This window comes from Dipodomys merriami, unplaced genomic scaffold, assembly GCF_024711535.1.
Source record: "Dipodomys merriami isolate MVZ:Mamm:240054 unplaced genomic scaffold, mDipMer1.0.p SCAF_33, whole genome shotgun sequence".
In the NCBI taxonomy this organism is placed as follows: domain Eukaryota; kingdom Metazoa; phylum Chordata; class Mammalia; order Rodentia; family Heteromyidae; genus Dipodomys; species Dipodomys merriami.
This window is the reverse complement of record NW_027204826.1, coordinates 5,235,916-5,242,500: the sequence shown is the minus strand read 5'-3', so window position 1 is coordinate 5,242,500 and position 6,585 is coordinate 5,235,916. Positions and strand designations below refer to the sequence as shown.

Sequence of the window (6,585 nt, the reverse complement as noted above, 5' to 3'; positions counted from 1 at the left end):
CTCTTATCTCCAGTTAACCAGCAAAAAAAAAAAAAAAAAAAAAAGCGCCAGACAAAGAGATGTGGCTCAAGTGGTAGAGTGCCAGCCTTGAGTGAAAAAGCTAAGCAAGGGTGCCAGGCGAGCACACACACACACACACACACACACACACACACACACACAATTGTTCACACCCTTGGTTAAGCAGCCTTGTCCTAGGCTGTAAACAGGCCCCAGTCCAGGAGTCATTCTCGGAGGAGGAGGTGGGAAGAGCGCCCATAACCACAGAGACTCTCACACTGGGCAAACCCAAGCCAGACACGGGCAGACATCAGCTGCAGACTTCCTACCGCCTCATAGGATGGTCCGGGCTTTCGTCAACATTCCTTCTGTCTGAAGCAAACTCTTCATCTGGAAGCAGACAAGTCCTGTTGGAACCAATTACACCAAGCGCATTCCTGGATCGGATCTCTCCTCTGCAGCCCAAGACATGACAGAAGGCAGAGAGTGAGCGTGTGCATGGGCACACACACACACACACACACACACACCTGGCCCAGCACTGCCCAGCCAGTAGAGTCCCCACACCCCACTCTAAACTACACCCCCCCCCTGGGTTCCCATCCAGGCCTTCATCATCCACCTCATTTATTAGCGTCTGAAAAGCAAAGCTTTGGAATCAATCTCATTTAACTTCTTCCCACCTGCCTGGCCACTCTGGTGAAGTTTAAACAAGCCAAACTTTTAAGTACCTTGGGCTGGGCAGCAGGGGGAAATAAATGGGAGGTAACCAGGGAAGCAAGTAGAAGAAAATAGCTTGCTTTCAGGGGGACTGTTCGTTAGGCTATGACGTGAAGGTCAGCGTGAATCTTGAGCTTTGTTCCAGCCCCGATCTATCTGTAATGGACTCATCTGCCTTCCGGCAGGCAGATCAGGAAATCTGAAAACCTCAAAATGTTGGGCTCAGAAAGACTTGGAAGCCACCGGCCCCATCTCTGGTCAATACACGCGTCCTCCACAAAGCCTGGTGGCTACATGAACTCCATTTCTTTGCTTTTTTTCTTTTTCTGGAAATTTGAAATTTTGAGCTGAAAAATAACCCCCCCCCAAAAAAAAAAACCCTTTCCTATGTTCAATCAAGTTGCATACAGACCCCAGGGATCAGAGCAGGCTTTCACAGAGGAAGTTGGTTTTCAGGATGGTTCTCTAAGCCAAACTTTTGTTCCTGGGTAAATTCAACAAGCGAAGATTCCCGGATGCTCCACAGAAAACCTTGGTGACAAGCAAGTTCAAGCCGGCCCTCGACTTTCTAGGAGGAGAGACGAAGGCTTCGGAGGGGTAGAGGACCAGGGGGCAGAAATGGCTCTCCTCCATGAGCGTTTCTTCTAGATACTCTCTGCTGTCAGCACTGTACAACGCTCTGATAAGAGCCTTATCTCAGAGACAATGGCCTGTGCCATTGTGCCTGGCTGGGCACTTTGTCCCAACCTCCTGACAGCAAGGCTTGTTCTGTGAACTTTGGATGAGTAAACACGGCTCGGTTTACACAAATGAGGCCCTGGTCTGGCTTTTCTCTCCCTCAGGTTCACCCCATGGACATCTGTCAGGACAGGAGAGCTGTTGGGTAATCACCCCTGGCCTGGAGAGTGGACACAGGCCAACCACAGGGTCAGCTCACTATTCGTGCTCACAATGGCTCAGTGACATGGTCCCCGAGTGGCAGGTGGAGTGGGGAAGAGACCTGGGTGTCACATTAGCTTTGGGCCGGAGTGGGGGGAGAGGGGGGGGGGAGTGGATTTTGTTATCTGACCTACATTCAAGTCATCAAATCAAGTGAGCATGCAATCCCAACATGAACACTCCCCCAGCCCTCCAGGACAAGAAACAGGACACGGCCACACCCCCAGAAATCCCTGTGCATTTGTAGCCATAATTTTCATTTATTCCTGATATTGGGGCATTTTTCTTCTCTAGATTTTCATAATCAGCCTGGCTAGGGATTTATCAATTTAAACAACTTTTGGTCTTACTCAATTTTTGTACTATCTGATCTCTTCTACATTGGTTTTTGCTTTTACCATTGTTTTTATTTCTACTTATCTGGGTTTAACTTAGGTCTTTCCCCCCTTTTTTGTTATTATTTATTTATGTCTTACTTTTTATTTGTTGGCATTACTGGGATTTGAACTCAGGGCCTCAAGCTTGCTAGACAGAGACCCTAGCACTGAGCCACGCCTTCAGCCCAACTTCTTTTTTTGGGGGGCGGGGGGATCCAGTCATGGGTCATGGGCCTGGGTGCTGTCCCTCAGCTCTTCAGCTCAAGGCTGGTGCTCTACCACTTGAGCCACAGCACCACTTCCGGCGTTTTTCTTTTTTGCTTATGTGGTACTGAGGAATCGAGCCCAGGGCCTCATGCATGCAAGGCAAGCACTCTACCACTGAGCCACCTTCCCAGTCCCTCCAGCCCAACTTCTGTCCAATTGAAGGGTCACTTTGGACATTGATTTTTGGATCTTCCATCTTTTCTAGTAGAAGCATTTAAAGTACTTTCTTCTAAACAATGGCTTGGTGAAGCATCACAAATTTAAATGTTTTCATTATCTTGCAGTCAAATACTTCTTAATTTTCTTGGGATTTCTTTGACCCATGAACTAGAACTGTATAGTTTGATCGCTAAAATGTGTTTGGTTCCCAGCCCCCCACCATAGAGGTATTGTTACTGATTTCTAATTTAATTTAGTTTTGCTCAGAGAGGATAATGCATCTTTCTCCATCTTTTTGTACTATCTGAACTCTTCAAGCAGATTAATCTTTAAAAATAGTTTGCCTTTTTTTTTTTTTTACTGTGCTAAGGGGGAGATGTCATGCAAATTACCAAGCTCTCCTTTCCAGAAGTCACTACATTTGCCTTTCCAAATATGTATCACCTAGCAATACCAATTGTGCACTTACAGCTGTGCCATAAATGATTCTGGTGGACAGAATTTTGCATAGAATGAAGTGGCTTTTTGCCTCTTCCTCCTCCTCCTCTTCCTTATCCTCCTCCTCTTCTTCCTCCTCCTCTTCTTCCTCTAAAGCCTAGGTGCTATCCCTTGGCTTTTTTTTTCACTCCAGGCTGACAGTCTATCACTTGAACCGCAGCTCTACTTTCAGCTTTTTGCTGGTTAATTGTAGGTAAGAGTCTTACAAACTTTCCTGCTCAGGCTGGCTTCAAACCTTGATCCTCATATCTCAGCCTCCTGAATAGATAAGATTACAGATGTGAGCTACCAGTGCCCAGCTATGGCTTTGTTCTTAATAGTTGAACCAAATAAAGTTTGAGCCCCAAAATATTTTCTCATTCTCCTAGTACAAAATCAGATATAGGCATTCTTTCCACCTGGATTCCTAAGATGAGCTCAGATGTGGGGTTCTGTCTTGGCCATTTTTCATTGCTTATTTTTAAAAGAAAGTCTTCGTCATTTATTAAATAGCAACTGCTGAAGAAAAGGAAGTATCATCTCTCCTAGTACTAGATCTCTGTCTTTATCAACCTAAAAAAGTGCATTTTGGACTGCATTCCTCTTCCACAATTAAATGTTTTCTAGAAAATTCTATTTGCCCTATTGAATCCTATAGCTTTTCTAAGCCCAGATGTCAAGTGCTAGGAAGGAAAGATGATTCCACAGGCATGCATGTTACACTCTATGAAGAGGGACACCACTCTTGGTGATACTTCTGACAGAACTGACACTGGGCTTGAAGGAAATATACCATCGGTTAAGCTCCTCCAAGAGCAGAAATCCTCAGGCCAGCACTTCCAGGAGTGCACAACTTACTAACCCCTGAGCTTCAGGATTAGAAAGCCGAATATCAGCCTTATTATTAATAAAGGACTGCTCACTGGCGTCCATCTGTCTGATTTTTTTTGATGGTTGTGGGGCTTGAACTCAGGACCTAGGCACTGTCCCTAAGCTCTTTTTGCTCAAGGCTACCAACAGCACCACTTTTGATTTGGCAGGGCAGCGGGAGGGGGGGGGCAGGGGAGGGCGGGTTTGTTTTTATTCTGGTGGTCAATTGGAGATAAGAGTCTCATGCACCTTCTTGCCAGGGCTGGCTTCAAATCGTGATCCTCAGATCTCAGCCTCCTGGGTAGCTAGGATTACAGGAGTGAGCCACTGCTACCTGGCTTGTTTGGGTCTTTTGTCTCACTTTTGGTACATTAGAAACTTGAATCTAATAGATATGCCAACCGACTGTCTTCCCAAGATCTATCCTTTGTCTCAGCGAAAATACCCTGGGGCTCTCCAGCATTCCACGTAGGCATTGCAGCCCTATCAAAAGAGAGCCTTGGTTCAGAGGCATGCGAATGGAGTATATTCTTACTTCAAGGTGTGTTGTCTAGACATACCCACATTTCCACCTCGTGCATCGGCTCCTCCCATCTTCGTGTCACCATTGATCTCCTAGACCATCAGCAACTTCTAGTCCTGCACCCGGGACTAGAAAAAACTCAGGGCACTCTGGACTGGAAAGGGCAAGGCCACACCCAGAAGGGGTGGGGCACCAGCCCAGGGTGGGTGGAGGGACGTGGGAAATGAACAGAAGACAGAAGGCTTGGGGTTCCAGTGCAGAGTCACAGAACAGAGCTCCGCTCAAATTCCAGCTCTGTGGCTGAGCGGACATCCGGCCTGGCCCAGCCGGGCTGAGTCCCATGAACAAAGGAGGGCATCCTAGTGGACTGGGAAATGGCATGGTGTGTTGGAAAGAAGACTACTCAAGAATGGTAGCTTCTCTGTTCCTTCCAAGAACCACGGGGTCCATGAGAAACACGAGGACTCTGAAGACAGGACATTGCACACGATTATCACAGTCGTTTGTGTCTAGTCCCATCGATGGTCCCCAGGGAGTCCTGGTCACACCCTAGTTACCCCGTTCCCCTCCCCCACACACACACACATAGGGCTTTGTTTTCTCATCATGGGGATCGAACTCAGTGCCTAGGGTGCTATTCCTGAGGGCTTTTTCACTTGAGGCTAATGCTTTACTGCTTTGAGCCACAGCACCACTTCTGGTTTTCTGGGGATTCATTGGAGATAAAAGTCTCACAGACTTTCCTGCTGGGGCTGGCTTTGAACCACAATCCTCAGATCTCGGCCTCCCCTACCCCTAGTAGCTAGGATTACAGGTGTGAGCCACAGGCATCTGGCTATTTTCTCAACTTTATCACAGCACAGACCCAAAGCCACAGAGAGGCCAAACAAGCAAGCCAAGAACACACAGTGAATGCAAAGCCGAAGCTCCGTCCTGAATTGTGATCAGTCCTGAGCTACAATCACATGAAGGCAGATGAGGACACAGAGGACGAGCAGCCAAGTATCCTGAAGTTCGAGCACAGAGCATCTTCTCTAGGCCTGGGGCCCACTGCGCATGGGCACTTTCTGCCCTAGTGGCCACAGTGACTGGCACAGCCGGCCTCTGCCTGGGTCATTTAGCACACGCGGCTGTGACGCAGTGATTTATGGGAAGTCTGAGAATAGTCAGATGAATAATGAGCCCATGAAGCTGGAAATGCTTGGCGCCAACTCCCACAGAAGGAAACAGGGCTGGGGTTCTACCTGGAGCAGCCTGGACGGTAGGGTGCCATAGAAGGCTGGGCCTCATCACTCGCACCTCTGGCAGTGAGTTGGTTCTCTCCGAAGATGCAGAACTTAAGAGGTGAGGCGCTGGCGTCTCCCTCCAGACAACCATCATATTTATTACCCAAAGCTTCGTGGATCAGAATGTGGGGTGACAGCAGGGATAGCTCATCTCTGCTCCATGTGTGTTGGTCTGGGCCCCCACGATGCTGGATTGGCCAGAGGGGACGGGACGAAGCCGGTGCTGGCTGTGGGAGGAGGGATGCCTCTGTTCCCCACTAGGCCTCCAGCAGGCCGGCTTTGGCCTGGTTACAGGCAGCAGGGGTCTGAGAGTAAAAATCCACAGCCTGACGCTGTCTTGGCCGAAGTAAGCAGGGCTCTGTTGGGCATCGGTGGCTCATCCCTGTCATCCTGGCTACTCAGAAGGCTGAGATCTGAGGATCCAGGTTTGAAGAAAATTCTGTGAAACACTGTTCACAATAGCTAGGATATGGAAACAACCCAGATGCCCCACCACCGATGAATGGATCCAAAAATTGTGGTATCTATACACAATGGAATATTATGCAGCCATTAGAAATGACAAAATAATGGCATTTGCAGGGAAATGGATGGAGCTAGAAGAAATCATGTTGAGCGAGGTAAGCCAAGAGCAAAGAGACAAATGGTACATGGTCTCCCTGATAAGTGGATGCAAATCCAAAATGTTAGGTGATACGACAAAACTAACAGGACTCAAGAAACAAAGAACTCCCACTCATCTGGTTGAACCACTACTAAATATCCCCATGCTGCTGATCACATGTATGGTGTATATGTGTACACCGTTATATGTTATAGACTGTGATAGACAATTTGCTCCAGGAAAGTTAGAATGAACTTGTGACTTTAAATGAGCATCATTATTCCACAATACTGTGAAATTTGGGAAATTATGTAATCACTTAATCACAATCAAAAAAAAAAAAAAAAGAACCTGGGAGAAGGT

General features: G+C 47.5%; 1 long non-coding RNA gene across 3 annotated transcripts in view; it reads right to left on the bottom strand.

The window, feature by feature from the left end:
* The window catches only part of LOC138841817 (uncharacterized), a 26,318-nt gene extending 24,656 nt beyond the window's left edge, over window positions 1-1,662 (bottom strand). For all 3 annotated transcript variants that reach the window (XR_011376505.1, XR_011376507.1, XR_011376506.1), the window contains exons 1-2: window positions 1,133-1,662; window positions 330-455 (exon numbers count right to left, since the gene is read on the bottom strand). This is a non-coding gene — a long non-coding RNA (uncharacterized lncRNA). The remainder of the gene's footprint in view (window positions 1-329; window positions 456-1,132) is intronic.
* Window positions 1,663-6,585: the final 4,923 nt, after the last annotated feature.